Genomic DNA, 27,935 nt, shown 5'->3' with positions numbered 1-27,935 from the left:
ACTGTCTTCTTTTCAGACATCACTTGCTCTGGATTTGCAAACAGAGCTACAAAAAAAAAAAAAAAAGAAAAGAAATAAGGAGCTATAAAGTATGAGAATAATTTATCGCAGAAAATATGCCAAAAACATGATTAAGACAATTTGTTGTTAATCTAAAGCATGACTGCAAACAGGTAAATACAAGAGATTGCAGTTAAATATTCATCCCTAATTTCTGCATCTTGCAGCTGCAAAGCTGAAGGCTCTGCTACAGCTTTAAAAGTATCATCTGATAGACCACAACTGTAGACCTTTCCAATAATTTGCTTTAGGAGGGAAGTCTGGAGGTCACCTTCTCCAATCCCCTCCTCAAAGCAGGACCAAAACATGAGGCTTACAGTCCTAATAGGTGATTGTATGAATATTAGGCTGATTGCACGGTTTGACCTCAAGATACAATAGTTTGGAGGAGGCTTATGTCTCCATTTCTCTCTCCAGCAAATGCTCAAGAATATAGGGTTTAGAAAAAGAATAGGAGAGAGGGATACAGGGGAGAAGGAAATAACCTCACATCCTCCAGAGTGAGCCAGTTCTTCATGCTGCTAGAACAAAAAGCTATCAAGACATGGAAGAGGCAGGCTCAAATTGGGAAGACCATGCATTCAGACTCCACACGTGCTCCCTGCACGCTCCTCACTCCATCAGGAACGTTGCTATGAAAGGCAAGGCCACATGTTGGTCAGTCTGAGAGGATCTTCTACTAGTAAGGGATGCCGGAAGACCTCAGCTTGATGACTAAGTTGGTTTGGCTGAAGAAATCATGTTCCTTTTAGCTTTATTGTGATAATGTAATTTAGCTCAAGAAAGATCTCTATAGAAAGCATCTCGGTACATAGGAGGCAATTCACAAACACAGTTCATTTACCATCACTCATGCCTCATCAGGCAATGGTCTTGTTTGCTTGGAATCCAGCTTGTTGGAAGCACTCCCTTGTGCAGTGATACCTTTGCTTGCTCTGCTAAGCCTTAGATAATGTGTTTACTCTTTCAGAAAAAGAGATAAAAACCAGTAGGTAGAATAAGCAGTCCAGTCTAACAGCTAGGGATTTGCCTTACTGGTGAGCTGGCCAAGAACTGGCTTCCAGACAAGATGACACACAGAGCAGGTGGACTTGCATTCCACTTCTTGCTTTGTCTTACAACAAAATAAATCAGTAATTCAAGTCATATTCAGGAAAACTATTGACTCCAATTACAAATCTGCAATGTTAAACCCTGCTTTCACAAGCCGCCTTGCACATGGCAGACCCTAATCCTCCATTCGGAGAGGCTCTGCCAGGTCAGAGGCGTCAATCGGATTACAAGGTCAGGGCTCCTGGCGAGCTCGGTCTGAAAGAGAGTCAATTTGAAGCAGATGGTCCTGTGTAAAGACCAAACAAGATAAAGGGTGCTATTGGAATATAAATGCTTATTATTATTTGAGCAAACAGATGGGGAGGTCTTTGCCAGATCAGGGCCACTTGTACAACACTTTGGAATTTCATAGTTGTAAAGGCTGAATTTTGCATGACAGAATGAAATGCTAAATACCTCGTAGAGTAACAGACCTAAAAGGAAACGCTTTTCTTTAATAACAAAGAAAGTAGCACATAAGATAAAGATAATGGTTATTGTACTGGGAGGAAGAAAAAAATTAAAAGTTCATGCCCATTTTGATCTTTGAATTTGATGGCCCATGCACTCTGCCAACTGCCCCGACCCTCGTCCAGGCACGCGTCAGATCGAGTTTGAGAAGTTCCTTTTCTTTCCAGAATGCTATTCCGATTTTCACACTTAATTCATTGCTCACGGTGTCTGTTAGAGATTTAACACACACAAATGTCAAACTGTGCTGCTATTTAAATAGAAGGATAAAACCTAAACGTGGCATGTAGAGCATTGACTATTTATTAGCTGACATGATCCACCGTTAATACAATGTCACTTTAATTGAGTTATGTTTTCCTTTACCGGAGAAGAAAAGTGATCCAGATCTGGATGAACTGAAGCAATTCCATTCTGCAAGAATAACTCCACTCAAGTGTAAGTGCAACTGTGGAATTTTAAGTGGGAAATAGAGATCTCACACAGATTTCCCTCAATACAGTCAGAGCTCATCTTAGAGAATTAAGACATGGGCCTCACTTCACTATTTTCTTTAAAAAGACACAGAAGGCAGCGTTGTATGTTCTAGCCGGAATTAAGTTTAAATGTAATGTAAGAACATTTCTGACAGACAGACCTGAGATGTTGCCTCACATACTCTAAACCCTCTTTTTGAAGATTTGCTCCCATACATTTTAAAAGCTGGTAAATCCGACTGTTTGCAGCTGACCTGGAGGGTCTGGTGCTTTCAAGCACTCTCCGATCACACATTGATTATGAAACACTATTACATATTATCAATCAACAAAGTTTCTATCCAGCTAAATCATAAATCCCAGTGGACAGTAACAACTTTGAATTTCAAAGGAAAATATAAGGGATGGGCTACAAAAGGACCAAGAGCATAAATGATTGACTTGTGTTTAGTGAAATAACTATGTTTAACTCTTCTCTATCAAATTTTAATCTCTAAAAGGTTTCAACCTGTTTCATGACCATTATCACTTTCTATCCAAGGTGTTTATGTGGTCTCATTACTATAGTGATCTGCATACCTACAGCCTTTAATGTATTTACCTTCGCATGCTGAGAGGCTGAAGTGCGAGCATCACTGAAGCTCCTCACCCAGAGACTGACTCCTTCCAGATGAAAGAGGGAAACCAGCAGGCATCATAATAGCGTTATCGAAACCGTGCCTTCAAAAGGCCATGTTCCAGTCCCTCTGTGGGGCTAGAAAGGAGAAATGAGAGAGAAAGAGGTCAAGCAAATCTACAATGAAGTGTTCTCAGTGTGCTCCCCAACACCTGACAACTTCTTGTTGACCTGGGAAATGAAAAGATGGCTTCATGTCCTGACTGTCACAGACTGATGATGCGAACTTTGGCATTTCACCCAATCTCTACTCCTCACTCATGAACTTCCTATTGCATTTCAAAGAATCCCTCTTGAAAACAGTCAATCAGCTGCTGCTTTAGAGCACCATGCAGTAGTCCTCTTATCTTACATCTGTATCCAGCTGTTATCAACTGCCTTACACTTACTGTGAGCTCTTCTGAGGTTAAAACTCCATTTTTGTTCTAAGTTTGCAGTCGGTTTATTGACTACAGAAACTCTTCAGCTGTATCAGAAATTATAACCCCACTGCCAAGATTTAATGAGCATTTGAAGACAACAAATCTCGGCTCCAGACCACAGAGTGGTGTGGCTCAACACAACAAATACTTTAATCTTCTTCCTTTACGTTCCCTTTCCTTGCACACTTTTCACACCTCGGAAACCACTGCACCCGGTTAAGTCAGAGGAGCAGTGAAAAGCTTGCGTAGCCTTGCTGATACACAGGGGTAAACCCAAGTATAACATCAACCCCTACGTCTACTCTCAGGCTTTCAATAAAGGACAGAGCTTTCTACCTATTATTTTCATTTCTGACACAGAAAATGAAGTCTCTTTTGCTGTTCAGCTAATCCTTACAGTGTCTTGGAGAAGAGATATGTTTTTGTCATTTCCTCACGCTGATAAGACTTCTATCAAAGTTGTGGGGGAATGAGTTGCAATTTTTCAATTTAAGAGACTGCTCATATCAGCCAGAGTCGTCATTAAACAAATCCCCTGCGAACCAAGAGATAAGGTGCAATATATTTGTGTATTAAATAGAAGATTTGTGTCCTATGCTCTATGTAGCAAATAAATATATTCAAATTTCTCTTGGTCTTCATTGATAATAACTTACTAAACAGTGCAATTAGTGTGATACGCAGCCAATTAGGCTGAAACAACTCTTTGCTTTGGCCTGCACTTAACATTGATGCTAAGTTGACAAAGCTTTCAAGCACAATCTCTAGAGCATTCGCTTGATCTCAACGCCACAATACTTTGCTGTCAATGTCTGTCAGGGCTGAGTTCTACCTATATTAATAGAGATGTGCAGAACCACTATCCAGCACGGTCGTCACAGCATCCACACAGGTTTAAAATGGAATTCACACTCCTGTCCAGTCACCAGCCTATACTTGTCTTAAATCTGATTTTTTTATCTTTTTGTCTAGCCTGTTGCAAGTTAAAGAAAGGCCAAATTACTTAGAGCTCAGTGTCACAGTTTGCCAAAAGGACTCAGATAATCTATTTCCCCTCACCAAGGTAAACAAGGTGTTGAGAACAGGACATCAGGGTTCTGTTCCTGCTTATTTCCTGTGTTACAGTGGAACATTGCCATTATTGCTGTTTTTTAAGAAGAAAATAACAATTACATGAGACTTAAAGAGAATCAAGTTGAGAAAGCATAAAGTTAACAGACAATTCTGTGTCACTGCCACTAGGACACTCCTGTTTCTTCGCTGCCATCAGCAGTCGGAAAGAGAAGCCGACTGCACAATGCAACATCAAGTGCCTTAACCCACATGGGGACGGCGAAACTACTGCCGCCTCTTCGGGGAGCTCCCAGCACTGTCTGCAGCCAGAGACCAGACACAGGGGCACCCAAATCCTTCTCCCGCTTCATTCCATTTCCCCTTATAGCACTGGGTTTCTGGCTCTTCCCTCTGAGTTTGAAATAAGAGTCCTCGAAGAAGAGAAGTCTGTTGACAGGAATGGACTGAAGGTGTGTGGGTGTGTTCTTACGGCAGAGCGAAGGTAAGAAGATGTGAAAATTCAGGCATTGTGCCTTTTGAATGCCATGGGGACAAGGGTCCGTGTAGGTGTCAGAGCTCAGAGGCTTCCGTGAGAGAGCAAAGGATGAGAGCTCTGTCACACACGTGGAATGAAAGCCCCTAAGGTTCCTCTGGCCTCTCCCTGGATCAAGAACCACACCCAGCTATCGATGGCTTCGGACCTACGAATCTATAGGGCAGAAGGCTCCTTCCAGGATTTACCTTCTTGGAATGTAGTGTTGGAAGAAAAAGTAGGGTTAAGAGCAAAGGAAGAGTTAAGCATTGTTCTCTGACACATAAAAACCTCCCTGGGTGAAAGAGGAGAGACAGTAATGATTTTTAAGAGCACCAGCACTTTTCACTGCGTGGTTATTCCGAATGCTCTCGAATAGCCAGATGGAGCTGTGACATTTCATCCCTCGCCACTCCCTGGTTATAACGCGGCTGGTCCTCAGCCCAGAGCTTTGTCACATAACCTTGTGCACTCATCTGGATAAAAGGACTTCGATCCTTTCAGAGCAGCACTCCCAGGCATTCCATTTCACACTTGTGATCCAAATACAGAGGAGCAACAGCAGCCAAACCGCTATCTCCCATCAGAAAATGTGATTAAATGTTTCCACCAGGGCTTTTTAGAGGAAGGAAGAGCTAAAGAAGAGGATATTAATACTTCAGCTGATGAGTTTGTAAACCTGCGGAATGACTCCTAGGCAAAAGGGACAAAGCTTTCCCTGAATCCTTACAGGGGTTAAGCTAGAAAAGAGCCTGTAAATAAGAATAAGCTTTAGGTGCAGCAGAGGATTAGCAAGACTTAAACACCACTTTAAACTCATCAAGTGCGGCCCTTACACTGGAGCAGCGGAAAGGCATAAGGAGTCTTCCCCCCTGAGGAAGGAGCAGCAGAAACTATGTGCGATGAACTGATCACATTCCCCATTCTCTGTCCCCCTGTGCTGCAGTGGGAGAGGAGGCAGAGGACTTAGGAGTAAAGTCAAGCCCGGGAGGAAAGCAGGGGAGGGGGGTATGGTTTTCAATCTTGCTCTGATTTGACTGGTAATAAGTTAAACTAATTTTGCAAGTGGAGGCTGCTTTGCCTGTTTCGGTAACTGCTGGATGATCTCCCTGCCCTTATCTCAACCCACGAGCCTTTCATATATTTTCTCTCCCCTGTCCAGCAGAGAAAGGGGGACCGATGGAGTGTCTGAGTGGGCACCAGGCATCCAGTCAGGGTCAGCCCACCACAGAATCGCTTCCAGATTTTCTCACGTGCAAGTTTGCTTTTAAGTATAAATCTGATAATTTATATTAACACGCATGTAATTTACACCTTTGTCACATCTTAAGCTCAGTGGGAATTCTTTTGTGAATGCTTTTTAGTCTTCTAGCACGAACCTGCTCACAACTGAACGTAACACTTCACGTTTCATGGACACAGCAACCCCTGTGTTAGAAACACACAAAGGGGCCCCATTACTTATATTTTAAGTTATTTTGGTGCGGCTGGATTTGTTGATTTGAACGACCATTGTATCTTTGAAGGAAGATTATTTATGGACAATTCCATCTTACAAATTAAATCTTTCACGGCTACCACTACGTTATTTTTATTTATCTGTATTTTTTTTCTTTTCCTGTCTATTTAGAATAAACTGTTCTCCACAATCCCAGGAGAAAATCCCTCAAAGCTAATGTCCTTGTTATGGGTTCACTCATCACAGTAAAATGGCAAACAAGGTACTTTAAGGTAGCAGAACTGAATGGCAAATGTATCTTTACATTATTATTTAGAAAGAAAATCCAACATACCCCCACCTCGAGGTAGCTCTGTCGATTCCATGCATTTAAATGTCATTCGCGTCCAGTTCTTGGCATTTTATGTCAGGTTGAATATAACAGGGACTCTGCCAACAGAAGTTAATGGAGCTGCTTCTAGAACCAACTATTGTTTTTCCCTGGAATAATGTGCAAATGCAGACATTTCTCCTGAAAAATCCTCAGGATTAAGGTTTTACTTATTTTTATATAAGTCTCGGGGATACAGCTCAGCCAGCTGGTGGAATTGTCAGTTTTCCCACCTAATGACCCAGTGCGAAGCAGGCACAAACATCCGTTCCAACACCCACAGACACTTGACAAGTGACTTTCTGGTGTGCGAGCACTCGCCCGTATCTGTCTCCAGGCAGAGACGCATCTGCTCATGCAACGCTGCCTCTAAAATGGGGTGAAAAAACAAAGTACTAGGGGATCTCTAAAGGTTTTACAGCATTATTCGTGAGAGCTGAATTTCAATCTTAGTAAGATGTTATCACGTATCTGTTTAGGTTTTAATTATAACATGGAACACCCAAGAAAGGGCTTTGAGGATACACTTGACAGAAACTTGAGGGGACCTTTGCTTTGACGAGATAGGAAAGAGCTCACTCTTTATTTGGCCTGGCAAAGCCACAAAATCTGTTGTTGCCATGATACCATCCATTTCCTCCTATGCTGATGGTATTCAAGAGATTTAGATGTTGTGGATTTTACACAGCTGTTCAGGTTGACCACGAGAGGCCCCTCCGGCCACCTGAGTCTTGTACACAACTCACCCTCTACCTTGCAGCCCCAATCCACGCCAGAGCTCTACTCTTGCACAGTTTCTATCAGCAGCGACACTTAGAAACCGTCTCCCATCATCTCCCATTCCAGACTTATCACTACTTACAGGAATTTGGGAACCTCAGAGGCCAGTGTAGCACAGAACATCTAAACTCAGATGGAATTATGTTAAGACTGACAGGTTTCCACTGGGCATGGTTAAGGAGAGAAAAAAAGGGAAGGACGGAAAAGCAGGGCTTTACAAATCCTCTTACCATGTTGACACAATTGGACTATTTGGAACTGGATGATCTTCAAGGTCCCTTCCAACCCAGCACATTCTATGACTGTTAAGAGCACAGCTATTCAGGTAGTTTAGGCGACAAGCAACTACAGATCCCAACATCTTCACACTCCGCAGATCTTTGGATTCAGAACTTTGTTACTTGAACCATCTTCAGAGCTACACGTAATTGAAGTTAGGTAGTAATTAAGTTCCTCAGCATTGCATGCAAGTGTAATGTGTTAATAAAAAAGTAATTGCACCTTCATTGTTTCAGCAGGTTTGGCTTAATTACATGGCAGTTATATTTCTCTCTACTTATTCACTCTCAGTGAGGGCTCTCCTTACCATCTGCTGGTATTTAATTAATATATGCTAAATGTCCTACTATATTATTAAATCTCATTTAGAAGTGTCCTTAGTATCTGGGTACAGGGCTGCCTGTATCGCAGGAGAACGAGCAGGGACCTTGCCTTGTATTTAAATAATTTAGATAAAAGAAGACTCATTAATGAAAGAGAGGTGTTATCGTTCCCTCTAGAAATGAGCAAAAGGGGAGGACGGTTAGTCCAGAAATGTAATGAAAAAGTGAAGATTTCCCAGAAGTAATATCTATCTAAAAAGCCTTATCTGCTCCCGGATCTGACAGCCCTGGCTGATGCAAGGCAACCCCAACCAGTCGTAATACTTGTGTTGCTCATCACGGGAGAAAACAATAGATTCAATTTTGGATTTGTGAATACGAGAGAGATAAGTCTTCCTACTTTCAAGTACTAAGAGATTTACACTGGGACATAACGTGAAGTAACTCAGCCAGGATAAAACTGAAGACCCCTTCCCCGACAGCTTTATTGTTTCCCCTTCACAAAATACCACCAAGAAGATTTTACATATATCATTGCATAACTTGGCATGTCAGTCGAAATATCGCTCCATGTGAAAAAGGGGTAAAAAATAGTCAGGCATAAATGTGACAGAAGCAGGACAAAATCTTATGTCTCAGCAATAAAGACAATGGTCAGGATGTCCAAAATTGTCCACGGGCAAGAGGAAGAAAAGGAACCGGGAACCTAATTGTATCCAAGGAAAAATGGGAATCTGAGGTCAATCGTTTCACTGCTTTCACTATTTGCCCACACACTCACGTTCCCAAGGCAGGGGTCCAGCTGCCCCCAGCAGAACCAGGATTGCATACGCCAAAACCTCATTTTTTTAGCATCCGAGCAAGCAGGTTCATCGTTTGTCCTCCCCAGCTAAACTCAGGACACAGTTCTATTGCACATGGGGTTTCTGTCTAGGCAGAGCAGTGAGGGAAAGAAAATGAGTGGAGGGTGTGAGGGCCAAACAATCCTTTAAACATCCTCTTCTGCAAAACTAGAATTTAAATCAGCAGCATCTAAGTCCAAACCGACTCCCATCACATACCTGTTTCAGTATGGATGGGATTTATGAAAAGATATTAAAACTTGGAAAAGTTCTGGATGCAAATACATTAAATTACAGTATTATCTGTATTCCAAAATTTCTCCTCCACCTTTGTAAACACCAACTCTAGCATTTTTTGTCTCACACTATCTCGTCGGATCACGACAGTTCCGTACCTACAGACCACAAAGTTTGTGGTCTTCAAACAAACCCAACAGAAGGGAGTTCTGTTGGTTCATGGTTTAGCCCGAGAGTGGCTCTGGCAGCTTGACCATGCCAACACTGCTTAACCTTACCGGGATATTTATAGTCTTACCTCTGTAGAATTTCCACTAAACAGGTTTTGCAGCGGCTTCCGCACTCCTGAGGCAAATTACAAACGAAATCCATGAAGAATTGGCAAGCGGCTTCCTACAGCTCTGAACAACTAATTACACTGTGATACTTTTCAGATGGCTTACACAGAATAATCTCTCTCATATTCAAGGAGTCAAGGCTTGGTAGAATTTCCCTGATGAGCTTCACTCGCTATGCTTTGGGAGTCTCCTACACTGCACATTAATGCTGGAAACAGTTGGTTTTTGTACCGCTTAATTCATTACTTTGTTTTACTTATGCACCTCCTACTCTCGACTGGTGCAGAACTGTTTCATTTATAGACTTAAACCCTGGCTATTGGTGGCTGCTACAGCTAGTAAGTGGGCATTAGTGCTGGCAGGAGAGTGGCTTAGCACACAGAAATATCAGCATATTTAATTAACACTTAACTCCTGCGGATATCATGAAGTTCTCCTAAGAAACAGTAGACAAATACTTGAGAAATAGTAGGATGGTGTTGTATATAAATCAATGAAGAGTGATTCAGGCTTTGATTCCAGCCTTGGTGTTGCTACAGAGTAAATAGCCCAGAACAGTTAAAAGGAAAGATATTTAGAAGTCCCTAAATGATGCAAGAGCCTTACTCCAGCACTAGCAGGGACTCAGACGTTTCACAGTCTGCTTTCTTGCTGTTTCCTGACTTAGCCCAACAAACGCTGAACAAGGGATCAGAGTTCAGCCGCCTTTCAGACCTGGTGAAGTGGTCTGATCCAAGACATGAACGTCACCTGAAGTTTAAGGATGTGCAAACATGAAAAGATGATTTCCTTTTACCGGTCCTGTGCAGTGCACGCATGTCCACAGGCCCGAGGTTTTCAAATGCATCTCAACTGCGATCGGGGCAAACACCATGAACAGGTTTTGGCGGCTGCAGAAGCCACGAGGCAGATCAATCACACAAGAAAATGTGATTTTATTGCTACTACCTACAGTAACAAAACCTGAGGGAAGAACAAATGGAACATAAACACAATTGTATCTAACAAGGCCTTTCAGCCACACCTGTGGGGATTCAATGCATACTTAATTCTGGCTGCATAATTTGCTTATTGCTATTTTTGACCAGTATCTTCATTTACCAAAAATCTACTTGAAAGCTGAGCTACTACTATCAAAGCCATTAAATTTATTAACTGCCTTTATGAATAACAATAAGAACACAGAGCTAAGATGATAAAAGGTGAGAACAGGCTACCAGAAACCTGGAGTTTTCCATTCCTTAGGAAAACAGCTCATGACACCTTTCAGCCAAGATCCATACAATGCCGCACACTCACCTGTACAAACAAACCTAAACCACAGATTTCCTCAAGGACTTTATAGTCTCTGCAAGCCCAGGAATCCGTCTCAGATGTGTTACTCTGCTGCTGTCTCTTAAGCAGCTTTCCATGTTTTTACTCACACAGACTACTCCAATATTCCTCTCAATTCTTCCTGTCTTCCTATGATTTTTGCTGAATGGGTTCGTTCAGTGACCTCCTCCCGTACAGCTTTTCGAGCCTATCTCTATTAGAACCTCCATGTGTTTTGGCACTCTATGGATGTGAAGAGTTCTTGGCTAGTTCCAGCTATCCAAGCTGCTTTTTGCTCATGACATTCATGTTTAATCCAAGGTGCCAAAATATTCTGAATCTCGAGATGGCTGCAACAACCCTCCTGTTCTGAGTTGCCAGGAAAAGTATTGACAGAACAATTTCAAGAGACTATTCATCTGTTTAACAAGTCATTGTCATCCTGGAGCTTTGCCATCGTTCAGAAGGATCAGACTCATACATTTACCTCCCTTTCGATGACCTTTGCACTCTACTTAATAAAACAATTACAGCATTTCCACTCACTGTTTTGCCATGGTAACACCCTGTCACACAGACCTAATGCTTTCAGAAATGGTTTGTTTCCTCCTTTTTACCTCCTCCTTCATCTTCTCCTTAAGAGATTCACAACAATTCTGTGTCGTCCCACAGTTCACCCAAAAAGTGATGCTCTAGCAATGCAGCTTCCGAACTGCTGCATGTCATGAAGGAAGAAGAGGGACGTGGGTTTAAGCTGAAAGAATGGGTTGACGCTGGGGAGGGGCTCTTGAACAGAGATAGGATGAGGTGGGGCGGTTTTGAGCTGCAAGAGGAGAGATTGAGATGAGATCTCAGGCAGAACTGTTTTGCTGTGAGGGCGGGGAGGCCCTGGCCCAGGTTGCCCAGAGCAGTGGTGGCTGCCCCATCCCTGGAGGGTTCCAGGCCAGGTTGGATGGGGCTCGGAGCCCCTGATCCAGTGGGAGGTGTCCCTGCCCATGGCAGGGGTGGGATGGATGGGCTTTGAGGTTCCTTCCAACCCAAACCATTCCACAACTCTGATTTCATACATACTCTGTCATAGTAAACATTCGATGAAAGACACAGCAGAATTCCCAAAAGGAAAAGATCCCGTTTATGACATCTCACAGCCATTCTTACACACTTTCATAAGCGTTGCTGGTTTTGAGGGAGCATTTTAAAATACTAATCTTGATTTAATTATCTAACGTGAAAGAAGAGCTGAGGATTAACTGCTGATTAAAACGCTTGCAGAAAATAGTTACGATGAAGTCAAGTAATCCTTCAAGAAACCTACGGCTGCACCAGATAAATTCTGCTGTGCAGACTGCACCCAAGCACTCAGCGAGGCTTCTCATGCCATTTTGTCATGAGCCCAGATTTATCCAGGAATCCAAAGGGATCTGACCTGCGCTCACACTAAGTGATAGTCTGGAGGACAGAATAATATCTATTCCCCAGTTCTTTCCACTAATATTTAATAACAGAGTGCAGACATTTAAGAGCTTTCGCAGCTGCAATTGCAATGCAGAGTTTTCCATAAGATATTTTATTAATTAATCTTATTTACCCACTCACTGAGCAGCTGCCCTCGGGCTTGCCCTATTCCAGCTTTAAGAGCAGCTTCAAAAAGTTATTAGAAATTATACATTTTCTATTGCCCTTTCCCTGTGTTTTCTACATTACTCTGAGCAGGCAGAGAGACTCTGTGGGCTCTCCAAGAGAGGAATATTTCCCTGCAGCACAAACACCTTCCTAATTGGGATATTATTTCTGGAAAGTAGGCTACGAAAGGCGATATTCCGAATGTAAGAAAGGCAGCCCCATTCCTGCTTGAACTGCAGTTGCGGACAGAGCAACTCTTCAGAATTCCACGGCATTTTTCTCTTTCCCAGGTCACGGAGATGTTTGTTTTGCTTTGGATGGCTTAAGGCAGTGCTTGTTCTTATCTTCATACCTGAACTGACAGCACAAAATGCATTAAGCCCTCTTCACCTACTTCAGGGTCACACAAAATAACATCAAGAGCTGATGAAGGTGGTTTTATCTCATTTCGATGGCTTTGGGCGCTCGCAGCTCAGTGGGTGCTGGTCTCTGGGAGGGAGCCAGAAACCCCCAGCGCTTTAATGCCTTTGCCTCATCCAGGTAGCTCTGGAAAAGAATGTATCCACTCAACTCAGGAAACAGCTGCTACAAACCCCCTTACTTGGATATAATGACATGTATTTTCAAGCCCCAAATTGGGCCAAGTCCCATAATGTCGCATTCGGAACATGATCTGAACACCTAATACGAGAGAATGCCTGGGTTCCAGGAGTTTGCCATCCCAGCAGATGCGATGGAAAACTTATGAGAGAAGAAAATTATATGTTCAGATACATAGAGGAAGGAATCTTTAAAGAACAGAACGTCACAATGACCACGGAAGGCAGGCTGGACATTCAGCTTGCATCTTCCAACTGCCAGCCTAGAAAATAGGAACATCGGGTTTAAAATACTGCCATTCTAACTCAATAAGGGTTTTCAGGGAACAATTTGAAGGCAAGGGGTATTTGCCTGTACTCGGCACTGGTGAAGACAATCTCAGAAGATACAAAGTGATGAACAGGCAGGTTCTTCCTCCCAGTAGCACGTTGTGTGTACGGCTCTGCTGCACCTTGCAGAGAGGCGGGCGAGAAAAACAAGAACAACTCTCGCAGGAGAGATCCTATATAATTTGGTAGGATCAAAGCTGACATATAACAATGGAAACCAGCCTCAGAAAAAATTGCTTTCTTCTACCATTAAAGGAACAATATTATGATAAGACGACCAGTATTTTTCCATACAACTCTTCCATGTCACTGCAGCATTCCAGCCATCAAACTTCCCCAGCCTGAACTAAGGATTTATTTTTTGTCTGAACAAACTGATTTTGTTTATAGAAAGCACCTTTTCATGCTTTTTCAGTCATTACTGTTCTTCTCTTCCCTCATTTCTCCTGCCTCACTTCCCACTGCAATCATGTTTTCATAAAGGTTCATAACGAGGTTTTCGCTTGAAGGAACCTGGGCCTTTTTAAGATTTCACCCTTCTGAAGAGTCTTGTAAAACATATTATAAATACAGGTAGAAAATTTTATTCCTAATAAATCACTCTACTTCTTCCTATTTCACTACAAAATATTTCTTCTCAGTTAAGTTTTATATGATTGTCACACAGGAAAAGGATTCAGTTTTGATTTGGCATCTACAACACCATCCTTGCTGCACGAGATGCCAGTTCAAATCTATCGTCTTCTATTAAGCCTCACCAAAGCCCTAAAGAGCTTGTAAGTGCACCAAAGGGTCCCTCGAGATACAAGATGATGGTATTTGAATATAATTCAGAGAGTCAGACAATCAGCCTCTCTGTCACCAGCCAAACAGTTTAGCTGTGAGTGATGCCCATGAACAGTAATAATTTAATTGCATGCTGAAATCCACGCTCCCAATGTTCCAGTTCTCCCAGTCTGAACCACCGTGAGGCAGGGCTGCAGCCATGCCTGAACCATGCTTGGGCTTCTTTGCATGGGCGAGTGTCAGAATAACTCAGAACAAAGGAGTTGCTGCAGGCAGTGCGCGGGGTAGAAAGTTCAGTCGAAAGAGGGAATTGATTCCTATAGGAATGTTGCAGCCCTTGCAGTAAACGTTCAGCCTAAGGCAGGGTTCTTCTGGCAGTATTCCCTCCACTTCAGCATCAGAACTGAGCACAGCAAACCCTGAGGAGTCCCACAGCAGCGGAATCAGAGAATCATGGAATGGGTTGGGTTGGAAAAGACCTTAAAGCCCATCCAGTCCCACCCTCTGCCATGGGCAGGGACACCTCCCACTGGATCAAGGGCTCCAGGCTCCATCCAACCTGGCCTTGAACGGTTTGGCTTGAGAGGGACCTTAAAGATCATCCAGTTCCAGGTGAGGACAAGTGGGAGCATAGCAAGGCTTTTTGAACGCCCTCACCTCAATGACTGAAGCTTGTGTACTGCGAGAAGCTATAAAAACACATCGGGTGATTTTGATTTCTTTATAAAACAAAAAAAAAAACCTTATCAGCAAAAAAAGATCACTTTGCCTCTATAGTGTATTTGGAAATTACTGCAATATCTAACAAGCAGTATCGAAACTCGATTTAAAATTCCTGCAGTCCCAGGAGACAATTTCTGATGCACAGGATTACAATGTGGCACAGTGTTTCAGAGCTGCCTCAGTAATTCAGTAAAAAAGTGCTTCTCAGCATCGACATTCAGTGTTTCTAAGCAGTTTGTCTTGATGGAGACACAGAAGCTCCTGGGCAGATTTTTAAATCACAACTAAACCAATGGTATTACCCTGACATGAGTACTTTTAAGTGAAAACATCAAGGTTTTTAAATGAAAAAATGAACGGTTATTCCTAGGGAATTCCCACACCAGGAAGCAGCATTCCGAGAGGGATGCGCAGCACAGTGCAATCATTCAAATGCGTTTTCAAACCATTGAATTCTGCCCATAGCCAGGAACGCAGACCCTGCTGGGCACACGTGGGCTGAGTCACCGAGTTACTGCATGCACGTAGCAGGGGGTTGGAACTAAATGATCTTTAAGGTCCCTTCCAACCCAAACTATTCTATAATTCTATGACTCTATGAGTCTATGATTCTACGTTCTCTACACCTTGACAACCTTACCCAGTATCCAGGCTTCTACAGCTTTTACACGACTTCTATTTTACCACCAAGTCCAAACTAAGCCATTTTATTTGTAGGGAAATCAGAAATTAAAGGTATTGACTGCAGAGATGCGTTACACTAAATATTACACGGCAACACACATTAGGAAGTTGGTTTGGTTTTGTTTTGCTCGTTTGCTGGGTTTTTTAGTACCTTCAGATTACATTGAGCTACTTTTTCTTCTTGGTTTGGCTACAAAGTCCAATCACAGAACATCTTAAGCCTCAAATTCAAAGGTGACAAGCAATTTTAAAAAAATTATATTTGATCCCCACCTCCTCTGTTTTTAAAAGCAGTAAATAAATTGCTCATCTCATCAAAACCTGACAGGATAAAGAACAATAGATGAAGAAACATCACTGACACCGGTTCTACAAGGATGCAGACTGCAAGCAAAACACTAGGAAAGGATCTACATACTTATGACAAGAATGCAGTCACGTAAAGAACTGTAAAGTGTTTTAATAAACAGACCTAAGCTTCAGAAGAACGGTGGGAGTTGAGATTAGTCTGCACCGATGGTTACAGCCACAGTAACACAGAGTATATTGACTAATCTGCATAAGATGGATTTAATTCTGCTTGCCTGCTCTTTGTCTGGGAAAAGATCTACCAGACATAGCGAGAGCAGATCTTCTGTTTCAGACAGTCTTTTTTCCCCCACCCTCGAAAAGAAATTCTGGGCACCTGTACCTGATTCTTTCTGCTTGGTTTTGGACACCCAAAAGTGCCACAATGACCTGGATGATCTTCGTTGTCACTGGAGAGGGAGAGCAGACCTCAGCTCTGAGCCAATGGAGAAAAACAGGAGCTTCCAGAGGATGATTCCGATGTTAAATGGTCTGAGTTATTCCTTCTATTGACTACAGTTTAAACCTACATCCCTAACTAAAGCGCCTCAGTAGCTGTCAGAAGAGGGATGAGTCCTTGGTAATCGTGCTTTTCTTATTTTTTCTGTTAGCAGCTTTCCTTGCTGTGGGAAGGTGCCACATCGATTCTATGTGATTGATAGGACAGCCCAAGTGATGTGAAACAGAGAACAGGAACCAGAGGAAAAGCCGTTCTGGAGTTCTGCAGGCTGACAGGAGAAAAACCAACCTCAGGAGTCCTTCGGGCTGTAGGGACACAGTGAGGTGCGTTCCCACTCTGACAGATATCGTGCCATTGTAATGGAACCTGTCTAAATAAATGCGGTGTGTCTTGATAAAAGTAATCAGAAAGCAAAGACTAAAGCTTCTGATTAAACACAAGAAATTATGGAAGTTTGTTGTTGAACCATCAAAGCAACGGGGGTGACTGTAGGGGGTGCACAAAGGATGGAAAACTTTGGCTACGTACTACCATGAAATACTTTCAATGTGCACTTGTGGGGAGCCTGAAAAGGATGAAACAGCACTGGGAGGGGAGCAATAACATTTCCAGAATGCAAGGTTGTTACCACTGGAAGGGAAGAGTATGAATTAAGGAGTTCAAAACAGGAAAAAAACCCCATCACTCAGTCTGGCAGCCAATTCCCAGCCAATTTCTCTAAGTGAGGTTTTAAACATGATATGGTGATGCTTTTCACTAGCAGACAACTACACTGATGAGATCAAAGATCAGTTCTATAAAAGCCTACAGACACTGATGGCGCGCTCGAGCTGCCGTATGTCACACAACGGTGGCTGCTGTTTCCACTATTAGTGCGCGTAACGCTCAGATGAGAAGGGAATGCATAACAACATCCAAATGAGGCAAACAGGATTAGAACCGCTTCTGGGATCACAGCCTGGTACAGCATTTCAGGGGGAGCCACTCATACAAGAGTCTGGGCTTCACCAGATGGACTCACCAGAAGCCAGAGTGACCATACTTCTTCCAGAAGAACGTTTAGACCAACCCTTCCAAATGTCAGAAGATAGGAAATAACTGATATGGGAAGCAATCATTACTGTGGTGACACTAAGCATCAAACGCCAGAAAGACAAAACTGCTAAGAGCATTACAAAAAGTGATGTTATGAGACCTGCAGTCACTATTTCAAACTGAATCTGAAGAACAGACACCAGACACTTCAAGACTTTCAACTACGAGTGACACCACAGTAGTCGACCTTAACATGACACGGTCTTTAATGTCTGACACTATAATAGATGTCACAATAAAAGGTGTACAAGGTAAGAAAACCAAAGTTCAAGATAACTGAGAGTGTGTGGAATCACACGAAAGAAACAAAATAGGTCAATACAAGGGATTCCTCAAAACAAGGGAAGTAGCACAAAAAAACAGAGGAGAAAGCTCTTCATCGCAAGAAGTGGGAAAGGTGGTGCTGTAAGAGATAAGAATAAACACTCCAAACTCAATGGCACCTTAACTGGTGAGCTAAAATGAGCAAAAGGTGCAGCAAATATCAACAAGGAAAGATTTCAATGGAAAGAGTAGGTAAATGGGCAGAAAAACTTTAAGGCTTGTTCAATAGACTCCATAAAGTTGCCTGTGTTAGAACACCTTTAGCCCAGTACAGAACAATCTCATGCTGCAAACAAAGAACTGGGAGATGTAATCAGAGTGTTAAAAGGTGAGAAAGGTACCAGCCAAGAAAGCCATTGTCAAACGCTAAACAAGGCAATAAAGGGGCTGTTGGTATTTCGGAACTTCTCAAGGTACAAGAGCAGAAAAAGGCTACAGAAAAGGGGAGAAGTGGAATCACCACAGCACAGAATATATCCTTAATTCAGATCTTATTGTGGCACTGGGAATGTCCGAGTTGCAGAGCCATGACAGTAAAGCAAGTTTACTGCAGCTCAAGCACAGCTGTAGGAGACAAAGAGAAGAAAGAATAGGCATACATAGTTCTCTGTGGTTTTAAGATGACAGGAATGCATGAGAAGTAAATAACGATACAAGACTGAGTGATCACAACTCTACAGATCACAGGATCACTTCCAATACTTCACACTGGGATGTGCAGAAGCTGGAAACCAATAAAATATTAGCTGACAACTGCTTTGGAAAAGTAAGTTAAGTGAATGCTGTGTAATAAATGGAATGGATTTATCATAAGTAGTAAGTTTGAGGAAGAAAATGTTGATTAAATCTTTATCGCATTATCTAAATAGCTGGAAACAATCTCAAAAGCTTACCAGGCACCTCAGCCTTGCAAGGAACATCAGCATGGGGGAACAGAGTGTTCAGGTCATCCTGTCATGAAACCCTATGTTCTGGTATGCTTTTTGATAACCACCTGCTCCCTGCCTCCCCTTTATGGCACCTGCACGGCTGGGGGAAGGGGCTGCGGAGCCGGGATTACCGAGTCCAGCCTGGAGACTGGAAATGCCCTCCCAGACTTTATCTGATACCAACTGAACCTTCTTCCAGTTTGCACACCTCCAGCCTTACTTGACTGCAATGCAATTTGGAAGATGCTTCTAATATTACATTTATTGCACCTGCATTTAATACCTTCACTCGGCAGTGCTAGAAGGTAGCGAGGTGCTCACCCGAGCCGAATCCTGGGATCAAGGCCCTGGTTTATATGATACCTCTAGACCTTGCTACCCATGTAGAACCAACAGCATTCACAAAGCTGGTATGGCACTTATCCCTTTTTATGCTGCAAATTAAATAGACATGCTTCACTGCTGTAGCTCAGCAAACCCAAGTGAAAATTCACCCTTGAATGTACAAATCAATTTTGGTTTAGATTTCGCTCCTGGATGCTGGGCTGTGACACCGACAAACACAGCGCTGCCTGACAAGTATCTTTTAGACAGGGGGAAGGATAAAATGGGGGGGAAGGCAATTCCTCTGTGTTTTCATTTACAAGCTGTTTACTGAAACATCCAACGTTTGCAGCCTGCTTTGGTGATTGGCATTATCTGCAATATGGGCCGAGCAGCTGGGCAGAGACGGTGCCTTCCCTTCACCCCCTCCTCATTTCTATTTTCTTGTTCATGGCAAGCAAATGCCTTCCCTTTCAGAGAGTATTAAAAATCAGGAATGTAAAGGAGCAGAATGACTCGCAGGCTGGCCATTCATTCCCGATGAATCACTCTGCAATTTCAGAGTTTAACAATTGTGCTTCATATATTTTAGTATCAGTTTTGAAAGAAGAAAGCAAGTCAATTCATTCCTTAACAGCTCCCTGTAATTTCAGCTCGCTCTTTACGTATGTACAAAACGGACTAGGGTGAAAAAGGTTGGAGGCAGATGAATTTCAACTTTCAGAGCTCGGGAAAGGCTAATAAAACGTGCAATAATCTTAATGTTTGGGTTTTAGTGAGCTGCAGACACCTTTTCTATTAACTGATAAAACATCACTAATGCTGCAACAGATGCTCTGAATTTAAAGGAAATTTCCTGAACTCCTCCTTTGCAAACTTGGCGTTACCAGCATTGATCTCTTCCCGCAGGCGGACTGGCAATCTGCATCTCTCGGTTGTCATGTATTTATTTTTTTTACAGTACTCCAAATATTCAATAGATGTTCAACATTATTTTTCTACTTCTATAAAAGCACAGCACATTCTGTATGCTGAAAGACACACATTTTCAGTCACAATGAAAGAATAAGCTGGGAGCTCTTTGGACTAACTCCCTCTCTATTGTACATTTTATTATAGAATCACAGAATTGTTAAGGTTGGAAAAACCCTCTAAGCTCGTCCAGTCCAACCGTCAGACCAAACCCACCGTGCCTGCAAAACCACGTCCCAAAGTGCCACGTCTGCATGTTCTTTGAACCCCTCTCCAGGGATGGACACTCTCCCACTGCTCTGGGCAGCCTGGTCCACTCTGTCAGTGAAGAAAGTTTTCCTAATATCCAATCTGAACCTCCCCTGGCGCAATTTGAGGCCGTTTCCTCTCGTCCTAGCTCCCAGGCACTCAAATGCGGGGATTTTAATTTTCAAAGTTACACCTGATCCAGTGGGAGGTGTCCCTGCCCACGGCAGGGGGTGGAACTGGATGGGCTTTGAAGTCCCTTCCAACCCAAACCCTTCCAAGACTCTATATGTATTTTGGGCCAGATCTCCCGCTGATATAAGTCAGCAGAACTCAGCCGAGCTCAACACAATTACATCTGCTTACTCTTGGAGAATACCTGAAGTTCTCTCTCACAGGCACTGAATGAGCAATATTTGCATTTCTCCTGCTAACGCGGCAGTTTCCCTTGATTATCGTTTGTGAAATTTATTTAAGTCATAATGAATTTGGCACGACATTTTGTCATTTTCCTCTCCTGAAGTTCAAACAAAAGCTCTTGGCCACTGTGTGGCTGAGCACAAAATTGTTGTGAGGAAGAAAGGAAGGGTTTTTGCTGATTTCACCGCTCTCCAAAGCAGACTAACATTATTTAGATTAAATGAAGCAGCAGCTTTGTTTCTCCTACTTGCGTGCACTTATGCCATCATCCTGTTTTTAGTGTTCCTGCACCATTCTGAGTGTCCCAGTCTCAATGTAGCAGCATAAATAACATTTACCATCTGCAAGGGTATTCCTCGGTCTCAATTTTTATGCTAATATACTGATAAAAGTATCTAACACGGGGCTAAGATGTACCCCTCTTTCCTCTCCCTCCCACCCAGCACCTCCCACAGCTCCTTTACGCACTGCATTCAGCAGCAATGGGTCTGAAGAGCAGCACTGGCAATCCCAGCACCATGAGGCTTTTGCATGGATCATAAAGAACGCTAAAACAAGAAAAACAGCTTCCAGGAAGAGAGGAGGAGAGTTATGGAGGTGCTGGGGATACAGAGATCCGCTCTCCTGTAAACCACCGGCCACGCTGCCCTGCCCATAAAGCAGGACACAACGAGAATATCAAACACACCTGAAAAAACAGGCAGTCCTTTCTGACTCTCTACTTACACAATCAATTCAGACATTATAAAGCAGATATGAGTTGTTTTTCACACTGCGAGCAGATCATAAGAGGAAAATTAGCAATGTTAAATGCTCCCTCTTAAGTAGGCTGAGCTCATTCATCGCCAAGCTACTAGCAATTCAGTTCAATGCCTGCAAGAGAGCTATCAATCACAAAAACACTTGCTTTTGTATCTGTGCTAAAATCCATATACTTCTACTCTATTTTCTGTTTTATTATATTTGAAGCCATAGTTCCATAGATCATCTGGATGTCTTTAGTGCAGCCATCATCATTTCATGAGATGAAATTACATATATAAAATCTCTACTCAGACTCCACGTCTGCTGTGGTTACCTTACACACAGATTTAGCCAAGAGGACAGCACTAAGGAGTCCCACCAGGCTGAAACCCCCCCTTTCCTCTCTCCTTTTTATCCCCACTACCACCAGCTGCACTCGATGCTCACTATCATATCATGCGGTCCAACAGTGCCAGCACACATTATCACATTATCCCTTCCAATATTGAACCAGAGATGTAGCCATTCACAACCAACTGCTGTCATTTGGTTGAGACTGGCTATATCTGAGAGAGATACTTGGAGCCCTCAGTTCCTGGATAGAATCCGCATCCCAGGTTTTCTTCCATAATCGTAGAATTATGGAATTGTTTGGGTTGGAAAGAACTTCAAAGCCCATCCAGTCCCACCCCTGCCATGGGCAGGGACACCTCCCACTGGATCAGGGGCTCCAAGCCCCATCCAACCTGGTCTTGAACCCCTCCAAGGATGGGGCAGCCACCACTGCTCTGGGCAACCTGGGCCAGGGCCTCCCCACCTTCACGGGAAAACTTTTCTTCCTAAGATCTCATCTCAATCTCTCCTCTTTCAGCTGGAAACCATTCCCCCTTCATCTATCCCTGCACTCCCTCTCAAGAGCCGCTCCCCAGCTCTCCTGTAGGCAGGAAAGAACGTATTTTGAATCCTTATGACTCCACTGAAGCATTTGAAAACACCGGCTGAGCACAAACAATGAGTCAACAATCTAGAAAGCAAGTAAGAACGTTGCACTTAAACATATATAAAGTTTATAACCCATCACTCAAAAATACCATGGCTTGGTCACTCTTGCAGCCCACATCCATACACATTTAGGGCTACGACTCAAACACAATTTAGCGCGGATCAGCCAATTTAATGATAATTGTTGCAATCACTCTCTTTTCTGGGTCGTTTAAGCTGAATTTGCATTGAAAATTCCATACGGCAGGGTTTTTTCATTCCTCCTGGGGTACACTCATGAGGGAGAGGAGCCCAGAAGGACTGTGCGATGTTTGAAGAGATTGCTAATATCTGTACTTCAGGAACCAGGATCCTTCAAACAATACATCACCTGGGAACTGTCTACAGACAGCCACGACTTTAATTCATCATTTACTTTCTTGGGAAGAAAGAGTTTTCAAGAAAGACAATTATGGATGAGCACAAGTAGTTGGTAATTGGGGTTAAAGATTGTGCAGGTAATTTGTTACCTACCCGTCACTCTCCAGAGCTGATTATAATTGAAAGTGTGGGAAATATTCTTGTCTCCTAAATTTATTGGATCTGTATTTTGGATTCAGAGATGGTTTCGTCTAGGATGTACACACAGACATGAAAGCGTAGTTGGATTCCATCCAAAACAACTCTGCATTTTGAAAACTGTGCCTCGTCAAACGGAGATCCACAACAAACCAGAGAAAACAAACACTCCAGAACAGCCTCAAAATAATTTTGCACCCTCTCTGCTATGGAAGTTCCAGAATTCAACAGCATTTCTGTAGCCCATAGCTTCTTGATCACTGAACAACAAGACATCCCAGTAATTATTCTCATTTATGGGGAAAGCAAGCTGATGCTTGCTGACAGGCTGAGAGAGTTGGAGTTGTTCAGCCTGGAGAAGAGAAGGCTCCGAGGAGACCTTAGACCGACCTTCCAGTACCTGAAGGGGCTACAGGAGGCTTGCAGTAATAGGATGAGGGGAAACAAGTATGAACTGGAGGGGGCACCTTTAGACTAGACATAAGTCTAGTCTAGGTTTCTTCACCACGAGGGTGGGGAGGCCCTGGAACAGACTGCTGAGGTAGCTGCTCTATCCCTGGAGGGGTTCAAGGCCAGGTTGGATGGGCCTTGGAGCCCCTGATCCAGTGGGAGGTGTCCCTGCCCATGGCAGGGGGTGGAACTGGATGATCTTTAAGGTCCCTTCCAACTCAAACTATTCTATGATTCTATTCCATGCGGAGATGGGCGCTGCTGTGCGACAGAAACTGAACTTGTGCCTCTCAGTATAGGAACCAAGAAGGCACACCTCCCCCTCTTACGTTCGATCCACTGAGCCAGGCTACCCTGAGTCCTCCCTAATTTCACAATTCTCCTTGTGCTACATTTTGCATGGAAGCGCATTTTATGGATTTCATGCATTTTGGCAATGCTCATTTCTCCCAGCGATGACAACACGGAGCATAAGGAATGAGCCCTGCCGATAAGACACTCCTTCTGCCCCAGCATATTGTGGGGACGCTGCATCTGGCCGGTGTGAATGGCGTTCATTATGGCTGCTACACCGAGATAATGATATGCTGCAGCCAATTATGTCATTCACTTGCTCTCCTGCCAATTAGGCTCTGCCTGCCTGTCTCGCTGCTTCCAGGAAGGATTGTTGCCAGGGCTGAGAAAAGAAAGACTCTTTAGCCTTGAGAATATGCGAAAAGCAGTTCAAGTCAGTTTTCAGCCCCCTTCAGGAATCTCGGGCCACAGGCAGGCCAACACAACCAACGAGACCCAACTTCAGCAGAAAGCACCAGCTGCAGCGCAGTTTATTTAAAGCCGGGGCTTTTAAAAGCAATTCAGTACTGCACTGCAGAGCGACAAACTCTTATTTACATCGAGACTCCGCCATTTCCTCATGGCTATATTCTAAAATGGATATATATTTCTTTTGCAGTCAAAGCGTGTTCTAGATATGCCGTTAATAACAAATCCTGGGTGCTGGGATCATTTATATCTCCATGAGGGTCGTCGCCAGCCAAGGCCCTGTCCCAGCCTTGCTTCAACCATCTGTGGTGTAAACAGAGACTCAGCAAACATCCCATAGACAACTGTAGCACCTCGGGGACCCACAATATACATCCCTTCTGTAACCAAGTGACAGAATGAGTTTGGAGATGCCTAATTCAGTCGCTATACAGCAACAGTTATTAAAAAGCTACACCTTCATGCACCGTTCATAAAAACATACATACACGTGTACACACTCAGATGTTTATACGTGAAAGAAAGAAGAGCAATAGATATAATTAGTGTTCTCTGTGACTTAATGACCATTAATCGCTTGTACGGCTGAGTAAGATAAATTGATGTCAATCGGATGTCAGGCTTTGAAAGCAGATGAAGGGAACCCAACTCCCTACTCCCCCGTTACAATACCACACGACTCCTGGAGGCAGCGGAATAGATTGCTTGGCTGTAGCTTTCCATGGAGGCTCCATATATGTTCAAACCCAAGCCAGGATTCATGTGCTCAAGAGAGATCACAACAATTCTGTAAATACATCTTTCGGATATGAAAACTTTGTGTCTCGCTTATGCCCATCTGGAAAATGGGAATGATAATACGATTCTCCTTCCTACTCTTTCTTCACTGCTCTTCCTCTAATTCCTCCTCCAACCTCCCACCAGAGAACTCACTGCTCTTGCAAACTCTTCAACGTGAGAACTTTACCTAATATATACTTGAATGTATTAAAAGAACAGAGCTTCGAGGCTCACATGAATACAAATAATAGATTTATGATACAGAAAGTAGAGCCTTCTTAGTCTGAATCATTCTCAGGGACTAGATAAAACAGTGACATGACAACCCAGATATTCCTCTTCTGACAGCAAATAGCTGGTTGTAGACATACTCTAAAGCCTTAGCTCTGGTTAAATAATAATTTCCAGATCAATAAGCCTAATGTAATATTTATGCAGGCTCTATACATTAATTATGCCAAGACTCTAAGTTTAATTTAATATTATTCCAGCTGTGGGTGTTCAGAGGTGGGCAGTTAAAAGAATGCGTGTCCCTTTCAATCAGAGCTTGTAGAAACAGGACTCAATTTATTTCTGCACAGCGTAGTCACTGCGACATAAAAGAAGCATGACTTGAGATTATACCAAAGGCTCAGTAACATTCCGGAAGAGTGACTAGGAATATCTATATTCCAGTAGCATTCTTCCAAATCTAACTTTGCTTCTAACCTACCTGCTTTTTTTGCCTCTCATTTTCTTCCTGCAAGAAAAATATTGTGGTTACATAAGGTTGTTTTTATTTTTCTCTGCAAGGATATGTATAGAACGCCCTTCTTCTCCATTGACATTTTGTGAAATCTACCCTCATCCCTGTGAGCTATACAAAACCCAAGCAGCACTTGACATCCTCTAGACAGCTGTTGAGCAGCATGTTAATAGTTCACAGCATTAAATTTCACGAACTTGAATCTCTACCAGTTTTCAAGCAGGCAGCTGCCTCCTCATACTGGTTTTTTTTTTGACTGGCAGTGTTACAGCCCCTTTCCTTACAGTTTGGATGAAACCCAGTGATAGGATGCAATGTACTGATGAAAGTTGTCTGTGGAATGATGGATGAAGACTAAGGAAGACGGAGAAGAGAAAGGGAAAGGAGGATATAAGGCAAATGAGGGCTAAAGGTGAAGCTTGCCCTAAAGACGACTCTGCATGAAGATGTATCTGAAGAAGTACAACTACAACAAACACACCTCAATGTCCATTAACGGCAGAGCAGTTAATGCAATGCACTTTGCACATTGATCTGAAAACACATCACATAAGAAATCACAGACAGATAGAAAAACAAAACAAATGCTTATATTGAGAGCACTGTGAAAAACAGAATCATAGAGGTTGGAAAAGACCTCTAAGCTCATCCAGTCTAACCATCAGCGCAACCCCACAGTGCCTGCTAAACCATGTCCCAAAGTGCCATGGCCACACGTTCTTTGAACCCCTCTCCAGGGATGGAGACTCCACCACTGCCCTGGGCAGCCTGGTCCAGGCCTTCACCACTCTGTCAGCACAGAAATGTCTCCTGATACCCAATACGCAAAATTCCAAATCAGTCCTTCACCACCTTCACCTCAGCAGCTCTGCAGTATTCACTGAACTCCCACTGTCATCCAAAGCCTCAGTCCCCAGAAGCAAAACCCAGCTGGGCAGCTCTCCACTGAGCCGCCTCACCTGCTGCAGTCCAATAGCAGCAACGCCAAGGTACGTACGGGGGGAAAAGTGAGATGAGTAATTGCAGTGGATGGAAAATTACAACCGGATTAGCAAGATCAGAGCAATCGCAATCACTTCTGTCCCAACAGAGAGAATATGTTCAGGCAAAATAACAACAGGAGTTATTTTTACCAGGAGACTGTAACCTGTCTTAAGGCACCAAAAGACTCTACCAGCGCTTGAAAGTTATGTGCAATGCATCTTTTTAAACTAATCAGAACTTCTCCTCTCCAGCAATACGTTAAAGCAGTTAAAGTCTGCCTAGAGTCAACAGTAATTACAGAAATTTATCACGGATGCCAATCATGCGGTTCCAACCCAGGGTGCTTGTTATTGCTAAACTACAGTTTGTCAGCCTTGATTTATTTCGATAGGACACCGGCCCCTTGACAGCTGGAAGTGGGACTGCTTACATGATCGGACAACAGGCGTTCCGTGTGCTCGGGAATGTTTCAGTCAGCTGGCTTGGGCTGAATTTCTAACCAGGCACTGGGACCGTTTTCAGATCCTGATTTTCTGCTACCCAGGGGAGGATGCTAGCGGGTCCTCTTAACCAAGCACAGCGCACAGAATAACCTTCAATGCCTCTTCACTGCACAGCAGATGTTAAATGGATGCTTCAGGTTACAGGAATTTCATTAAACGTGAGAATCACACCTCTCTCTTATCAATATGAGCTCTGCCAATAAAAAGACAAGTCTTCCTCAGGGAAAATGCACCTTGGACAGGACTTTATTCTTCTCTTGACTTTCCCTTCAAGCCTTCAGACCAAATGCAGCAAGAATGCTACAAAGAAAGCGATACAAATCTCTGAACATCCGCAAGGGAGGAAGGACAGAAATCAGGGATGAGGGTGTGGGCAAAGGCACTTGAAATAAATTAGAGCACTTCCCCAGAATCTTTTATTTCATGTTTCACAAGGCAATGCCCTTGAGCTCAGGTTTCTGTAGCAATTTCATCTTCACACAGGGCTCGGTAACCTTATATCTACCGATGTATGAACCCCATGTCTGATTCCAACCCTATATCAGCCTTACGCCTCTGCGTGCTGTCCCGTGGTGGGAACGGCCCGTGCACAGCGCTGGCAGGAACAACACCGGCGTGTGAGTACAGGAAAGCCAGAGCAAAGGGAGCTGAAGGGTACGAAGTCTTCTCAAACTGACTATTCTTAAAGTGAAAGATAAGATGATCCAGGCAATTCAAAAGGAGTAATTTGAAAAACTTAAAGTATTTAGATGGAGTGGAAACAAAACTATGGAATAGTTCAGCCTTTGAACTGGTGGGAATGAAAGTCCCCTCTTCTGCT

General features: G+C 43.2%; 1 long non-coding RNA gene across 1 annotated transcript in view; it reads right to left on the bottom strand.

Annotated features, from left to right (window-relative positions):
- Positions 1-2,706: 2,706 nt before the first annotated feature.
- Positions 2,707-27,935, bottom strand: part of LOC128854678 (uncharacterized) — a 33,906-nt gene continuing 8,677 nt past the window's right edge. The window contains exon 3 of the long non-coding RNA XR_008453624.1: positions 2,707-2,853. This is a non-coding gene — a long non-coding RNA (uncharacterized LOC128854678). The remainder of the gene's footprint in view (positions 2,854-27,935) is intronic.

Source organism: Cuculus canorus, chromosome 26 (assembly GCF_017976375.1).
Source record: "Cuculus canorus isolate bCucCan1 chromosome 26, bCucCan1.pri, whole genome shotgun sequence".
Classification (NCBI taxonomy): domain Eukaryota; kingdom Metazoa; phylum Chordata; class Aves; order Cuculiformes; family Cuculidae; genus Cuculus; species Cuculus canorus.
This window is presented reverse-complemented; position numbering and strand designations above follow the sequence as displayed.